The following is an 8,505-nucleotide window of genomic DNA, read 5'->3' as shown; positions in this document are numbered from 1 at the left end:
GCGAAGATGAGATTATCATCATGCCGAGACAGTTTGACAACTTTTCAAATTTCGTATAGTTAATGTAATGACTAATGTTGGGTTGTAGAATGCTACATTGCTACTTATGGGATGTTAATCTGATTTTTGTAACTGCTTATATAAATATGAAGGCATGCCATGATTGATCTATTGTCTTTATGCAATTGAAGTTTTATATTATAAACAGTAATATTTCTACAATATAAAACTTATACTGATCAGTTGCCTTGTCCTAATATGTCTTTTAGGACCAGAGAATGTGGACGCTATAAGTCTATAAATACCATAAAAAGTGGTACAAAACAACAACTTAAGGACCAGATATATGGTCCCTAAAGATGTCTTAGCGACCAGACTCAACCTGGTCCCCAAAGACCTTTAGGGACCAGTAACAATAACTCGTCGCTACTGACTTTTAGCGAAGAGACCTATAGGGACGGGAAGCGACCAGTTTTTTTGGTCGCTATTGACTTTTAGGGACTAGAATCAGCTTTTTAGGGACCAGATTTCTCTTCGCTGATAGCTATTTTTCCATACTTGATGTTATTGCTAATGAAGCTAAAGTGGAAAAAGTGTCTTCATTCTAGAGTAAATATGGTCATCGGTACGTAGAAGGGGAATAAGGATGAAAGTTGAGAATGTTGAGGCCATATTTACTTCTGAATACAGACAACTTTTCCACTTTAGAGGCATTGGCAATAACGTTAAACATAGAATTAACCTTTGCCTCATTTGTAGAGATGCAAATAGAAAGGGCTTCCTTTTCAATTCCATACTGATGTAAATGTAGGAGTGCATCATATTCGAATGTGTCATCCCGTTAACTTCTCTTGTCCTTTACAAATAATATCTCCAGCCCATCCCCAACATGTTCAATTTCAAATGATGAGCCTATTTCAAACAAAATCGACATTGACAGGGTGGAGATATTATTGATGAAGGATGAGAGAATTTAACCGGATTAAATACCCAAATATGATGCCCTCTTCATTTACATTAGTACCAAATTGAAAAGGGAGCTCTTTATATTTGCATCTACAAATGGAGCAAAAGTGGTTTCCATACCTAACTTTATAGCCAATGCAGCTAAAGTGGAAAGAATGTCTACATTCTACACTAAATATGGCCATCAGTACGTAGAAGGAAAACAAGGGTGAAAGTTTAGAATGGTGAGGCCATATTTACTACTGAATGTGGACACTCTTTCCACTTCAGATGCATTGGCAAAAATGTTAAGCAAGGAAACCACCTCTTCCCCATATGAAGATGCAAATGGAAAAGGGCTCCCTTTTCAATTTGGTACTGATGTAAATGTAGGAGGGCATCGTATTTAGGTGTTTTATCCTATTAACTTCTCTCGTCCTCTACCAATAAATCACCACCCCATCCCCGACATGTTCAATTTTAAGATGATGAACCTTTTTCAAACAACATCGACATGGACGGGGTGGAAATGGATGAGAGAAGTTAACAGGATGAAATATCTGAATACCATGCCCTCCTACATTTACATCAGTACGAAATTGGAACGGGATCATTTTTTTCCAATTGCATCTGCAAATGGGGCTAAGGCGGTTTTAATGCTTAATGTTATTGTAATTTTAGCTAAAGTGGAAAAACTGTCTGCATTTTGCGGTAAATATGGCCATCGACACATAGAAGGGGAACAAGGATGAAAGTTAAGAATGGTGAGGCCATACTTACTGCTGAATGCAAATACTCTTTCCATTTCAGATGTATTGCAATAACACTAATCATTGAAACTACCTTTGCTATCTTCACATGCAAATGGAAAGAGCTCCCTTTTTAATTTAGTACTGATGTAAATGTATGAGGGCATTGTATTCGGGTGTTTCATAATGTTAAATTTCCTCATCCTCTGCGAATAATATCTCAACCCCATGTCAGCCTGTTACAAAGACCATCACCTGCTTGGAAAGATACTGGAGATAAAAGAGAATACCTTATGTTAGTTATCAGAGCCATGAATCATGCACCCTCAAGATCCCCCATCTTTTCTATATCTTATGCTTCTTGTGTTGCTTATGTTACTTCTATCCAGTTTATCTGTCTATCAACCTCCAGACTTACAATAACATCGGTGAGAGACAACACTAGAGGGAAGAGGCCGACGTGTCTTAGTTGTCTCACCCTCTACAATTATCATCTCATTGGACACAGTATTATTGTAACAACTTACCATTTTTAAGAGAGATGTTTCCACAACTTGAGTAGTTTTAACAGAGGGGATAGGCAAGTATACAAGAAGTTTTTTCTCCTCGTGTGCATATATATCCCCAATGGTAATTACAGCTTTCTCTTGATGTTCAGAAATTTCACTTACATATATGTCCGAAGATATGGAAACATTCTTTACAGCAGGTGATGTTGCTATGCAGCTAAGTTGAAACTCCTGGGATACAATACTAAGGATACCACCAATACACATTGCAAAGGCATCTTGAACAGTAACAAACAATTCAATAAATGAAAATGTGTTGCTTGATGCAAGAAGAATCATGGTCTGAACTGAACTCAAAAGTATGAACAGGGAAAGTTGACATACACACTGCCTTTTGTCTATTGCAAAAATGAATGGAAGAAGGAAACCGATTCAGATAAGGGATCAATATTGGCTTTGAGGATCTAAGGTTTTGATTTATGATGTGTTGGTTCATGGTATCACCATTATAGGTGTCTCTACCAACAGACAAGAGAATGATACTCGCAACTGGATTCTTTTCATGCCTCTCTTCAAGGACACGATCCCCCATCTTGAGTCCTTTTTCAATCCCACAATTTAATGAAATACCATTTATAGCCAATACAATTTTGATTCTCTTGTTCGATAGTCCATCATAACAGGAAGCTTTTATGAGTTATAGATGAGAAAGTAACAATAGAAAGTTGGTCGAAAGGCCATAAGTTCTCTATGACAAGGCACATTGCTTTGTTTAAGAGAGTCAACTTTGTTCCATTCATGTTCCCACTGACATCTAGTACCGTAACTAGGTCAATATGTGCACGTTTTAGGTTCCAAACCATTAGTGGTGGTGCCCTTACTCTAAGAAGAGCTGCAAGTTTTTGCATATTTTGAGCAACTGTAGGAAATTCAGATAAATATCCCATGAAGATCGAAGGTGGGGTGGTATAATCTGTGCCAATCTTGTTTTAAAGAGGCTCATCATCTGAAAATTAATATTCTAGGGATGGGGTATGGATATTATTGGTAGAGGACGAGAGAATTTAATAGGATAAAACACCCGAATACGATGCCCTCCTATGTTTACATCAGTATCGAATTGAAAAAGGGAGCTCTTTCTATTTGCATCTGCAGATAGGGCAAATGTGGTTTCCATGCTTAACATTTTTGCCAATGCATCTAAAGTGGAAAGAGTGTCTGCATTCAACAGTAAATATGGCCTCACCATTTTAAGCCTTCATCCCTGTTCCCATTCTACGTACCGTTGGCCATATTTACTGTTGAATGCAAACACTCTTTCAACTTTAGTTGTATATATTGGCAATAATGTTAAGCATGGAAACAACTTTTTCCCTATTTAGAGATGTAAATGTAAGGAGATCCCTTATCACCTGTTAACTTCTTTCGTCCTCTACTAATGATATCTCCACCCGTCCCCAGCATGTTCAATTTTAAGATGAGTAACCTTTTTCAAACAACATCACCATGGACGGGGTGGAGATATTATTAGTAGAGGACGAGAGAATTTAAAAGGATGAAATACCCCAATATGATCTACTCCTACATTTACATTAGTACCAAATTGAAAAGGGAGGTCTTTCCATTTGCATCTACAAATGGGGCAAATGTGGTTTCCATGCTTAATGTTATTGCCAATGTAGATAAAGTGGAAAGAGTTCTACAGTAAATATGGTTATCGATACCTAGAAAGGGAATAAGGATGAAAACTGAGAATGGTGCGGTCATATTTACTGTTAGATGCAAACACTATTTCCACTTCTAGTGCATTTGCAATAACTTTAAACATAGAAACACATTTGCCCCATTTGCAATTGCAAATGGAAAGAGCTCCCTTTTTCTATTTGGTACTAATGTTAATGTAGGAGGACATTGTATTCGGGTGTTTCATCATGTTAACTTCTCTCATCCTCTACCAAACACATCTCCACCCCATCCCCAACCTTAAATTTTAGATGATGAACCTTTTTTAAACAACATCAACATGGACGGGGTGGAGATATTATTGGTTGAGGACGAGAGAAGTTAACAGGATGAAACGCCTGAATACATTCCCTCTTACATTTACATCAACACAAAATTGTAAAGGGATATCTTACCATTTGCATATGCCAATTGGGAAATGTGGTTTCCATGCTTAACGTTATTGCCATTTAAGCTAAAGTGGAAAGAATGTGTGTATTCTACAGTAAATATGGCCAAGAGTACATTGAAGGGGAACACGGATGAAAGATGAGAGTGGTAAGGCCATATTTACTGGTAAATGCGGAAACTCTTTCCACTTCAGATGCATTGGCTATAACATTAAGCATGAAAAAAACATTTGCCCCATCTGCAGATGCAAATGGAAAGGTTCCCTGTTCAATTTGGTAAGTATGTAAATGTAGCAGGGAATCGTATTAGAGTGTTTCATCCTGTTAAATTTTCCTTCCCTCTGCCAATAATATCTCCACCCCGTTCCTAGCATGTTCAATTTTCAGACAATGAGCATTTTTCAAACAACATCGGCATGGACAGGGTGGATATATTATTGGTAGAGGATGTGAGAAGTTATTAAGATGAAACACCAGAATACTATGCCTTCCTACATTTACATTAGAGCCAAATTAAAAAGGAAGCTCTTTCCATTTGCATCTACAAATGGCTCAAAGGTGGTTTACATACTTAATGTTATTGCCAATTTAACTAAAGTGGAAAAAATGTCTTCATTATATAATAAATATGGTCATCAGTACGTAGAAGGGGAATGAGGATGGAAGTTGAGAATGGTGAGGCCATATTTACTTCTGAATATATACAGACAACTTTTCCACTTCAGAGGCATTGGCAATAACGTTAAACACGGAATTCACTGTTGCCTCATCTGTAGATGCAAATGGAAAGGACTCTCTTTTCAATACAATACTGATGTAAATGTAGGAGGACATCATAGTCGAATGTGTCATCTTATTAACTTTTGTCGTCCTCTACAAATAATGTCTCCAGCCCGTCCCCAATATGTTAAATTCTCAAATGATGAGCCCATTGCAAACAAAATCGACATGGACGGGGTGGAGATATTATTGATAAAGGATGAGAGAATTTAACCGGATTAAACACCTGAATATGATGCCATCCTACATTAACATTAGTACCAAATTGAAAAGGGAGCTCTTTCTATTTGCATCTGCAAATGGAGCAAAAGTGGTTTCCATACCTAATGTTATTGCCAATGCAACTAAAGTGGAAAGACTATCTACATTCTACACTAAATATGGCCATCGCTACATAGAAGGAAAACAAGGATGAAAGTTGAGAATGCTGAGACCATATTTACTACTGAACGTGGACACTCTTTCCACTTCAGATGCATTGGAAAAAACGTTAAGCAAGGAAACCACCTCTTCCCTATCTGAAGATGCAAATGGAAAGGGCTCCCTTTTCAATTTGGTACTGATGTAAATGTAGAAGGGAATCATATTCAGGTGTTTCATCTTATTGACTTCTCTCGTCCTCTACCAATAAATCATCACCCCATCCCCAACATGTTCAATTTTAAGATGATGAACCTTTCTCAAACAACATCGACACGAACAGGGTGGAAATACTATTGGTCGAGGACGAAAGAAGTTAACAGGATGTAATATTTGAATACCATGCCCTCCTACATACATCAACACCGAATTGGAAAGGGAGTTTTTTCCAATTGCATCTGCAAATTAGGATAAGGTGGTTTCAGTGCTTAATGTTATTGCAATTTTAGCTAAAGTGGAAAGAAAGTCTGCATTATGCGGTAGATATGGCCATTGGCACGTAAAAGGGGAACAAGGATGAAAGTTGGGAATGGTGAGGCCATACTTACCGCTGAATGTAGATACTTTTTCCACTTCAAATGCATTTGCAATAACACTAAGCATGTAAACCACTTTTGCCCCATCTACACATGCAAATGGAAAGAGCTTCCTTTTCAATTTAGTAATGTTGTAAATGTATGAGGGCATCATATTCGGGTGTTTCCTAATGTTAATTTCCCTCATCCTCTGCCAATAATATCTCCACCCCATCCCAGTATGTTCAATTTTCAAATGATGAGCCTTTTTCAAATAACATCTGGAAAGGGTGCAGTCGTGCGGATATTATTGGTAGAGGAAGAGAGAAGTTAATAGGATGAAACACATGAATACGATGCCCACCTAAATTTACATCATTACCAATTTGAAAAGGGAGATTTTTCCATCAGTATTCAGTTCAACATGTTATCTTCATTATTAATACTTGGTCATTGCATCCAGCTCAGTTTTCAGTTATGCTTCGATATATTTATTTCCTTATTCAGTTTCTATATTATTCAGCTTAGCATATATCCTGCATGCTCAGTACATTCAAAGTACTTACACATACTTTTGCGGTACATCGTTGTATGACGTAGGTTCAGGCGTTCAACATCTAGATCAAGCTTAGTTCGACTTCTAGTTCATACTCAGCAACTTCAGTGGTGAGTCCTCATTGTTCGAGGGCGTTTCTTTATGCTTTTGGTTTAGTTAGCTCATTATCAGATTTTAGTATTTTTAGGGTTAGCTGGGGCCTTGTCCTAGCAGCTCATCACTATTAGAGGCTTTCAGACATAGTTGTTTTGGGTTGTTCCCCATTGACATTCAGTTATATTCTCACGTGAAGTTCTTTTAGTTTGATTCACTTTACAGTTATGCTTCCGCTTACTTAGTTGTATTTCAATATGCTTGTGATATGCCAGACTTAGGGTTAGCTTTGGGTCACTTGTGATCCTAGGTCCCGTGTTGTGTCTAGGGGGTAGCCTCGAAGCATGACAGGTGTCAGATGTGAAGTGGGAATCCGAGTCTATATGTGATTTTAAATTTTTCTACACTATAAATAGTTATTGTTAGATTTATTTTGATCACCTGACTTTTTCCACACGTTGTTCTTACGTTACTTTTGAGGGAATTGACTTGATTTTAAAATTCAAATTGAGATCTTGCTTTCACTTTTGTAAGATTGTCCTTAATTCCTTGATGAATTCAATGTCTTTATTTGTTTCAAATGCTATGAGTGGCTAAACGCCACAACTAGGATTGTGGGATCCATGGTGAATTTGACATTCTTGGGATGATTATTGGTGTAGATTCAAATAGTTTAAATGTGTGTATTGTTATATCCTTCATCTAAATTAATTTCTAATGATTACAAACATTAGAATTTGTCTAAGGTTTAATTTTCTTGAGTAAATACGTTAAAACCCGAGAAAAAGAAGTAACAACAAGGATTCGGGGTTCCTAACCCTCGTCTTATGGTTAATGTTGCAACAAGATCGGTCAACTTAGTGCAATTATTGAAGTTCTTATGGTCATTTCTCTTAGTTCAAGAGAATGAGATCGAGTGAATTTCATCTAATAGGTTGAGAAACATTTAGATGTATCAATCTAATTGATAGCTAGTAGGGGTGTACACGGCCGGGTTGGTTCGGGTTTTTCAAATATCAAACCAAACCATTTGTGTCGGATTTTTAAATTTATGAACCAAACCAAACCAATAAAATTCGGGTTTTTCAACCTCGGGTTTTTTCAGGTTTTTTCGGGTTTTTCGGTTTTTCGGGTTGTTTCGGGTTTTTCCGGTAAAGTATTCATACTCAACATATAATTTACTTGTACTTCAAATATTTCTTTAGTCCTACCAAAATACAACTATCTAAGATGTTTCTTAAAAATATAACACAATATGATATGATTAATGACACTAAAATATCCAACAAAAATAATAATAATGAAATCGCGTAAAACAAATATTGCAAATTAACAAGTCAGAATGAAAATGATCATAATTTAAAAGTACTAAATCATGCTAAAATTAAGTTCAATAAGTATTAGTTACATGACTAAATATTAAAGGAAATTAAAATTAGATTATGTATTTTAATTGTCTAAACCAATGTAAAACTAAAGAACAAATATTCAATATTATTGTCATTCTTAGTGTTGAATTGATTTTCTTTTTGCATTAGTATTAATCTGATTTTGATTTAAGCTTTATTATAATTACCAACATATGTGGACTATAATCTTTATTGGCCCATTTATAATTCTAAGTTTCAAACTTGAAATAATATATTAAAAGAAAAAACTATGAAAAAGTACAAGAAATATTTAAAAATTATATCAAAGTAAATATTTTTATGTATAAAATAAAATTTTAAAATTATATATATAAATTCGGGTTGGTTTGGTCTCGGGTTGGTTTTTTTTAGTTAAAATCAAACCAACCCAAATATA

Source organism: Solanum tuberosum, unplaced genomic scaffold, assembly GCF_000226075.1.
Source record: "Solanum tuberosum cultivar DM 1-3 516 R44 unplaced genomic scaffold, SolTub_3.0 scf00235, whole genome shotgun sequence".
Taxonomy (NCBI): Eukaryota; Viridiplantae; Streptophyta; class Magnoliopsida; order Solanales; family Solanaceae; genus Solanum; species Solanum tuberosum.
This window is presented reverse-complemented; position numbering follows the sequence as displayed.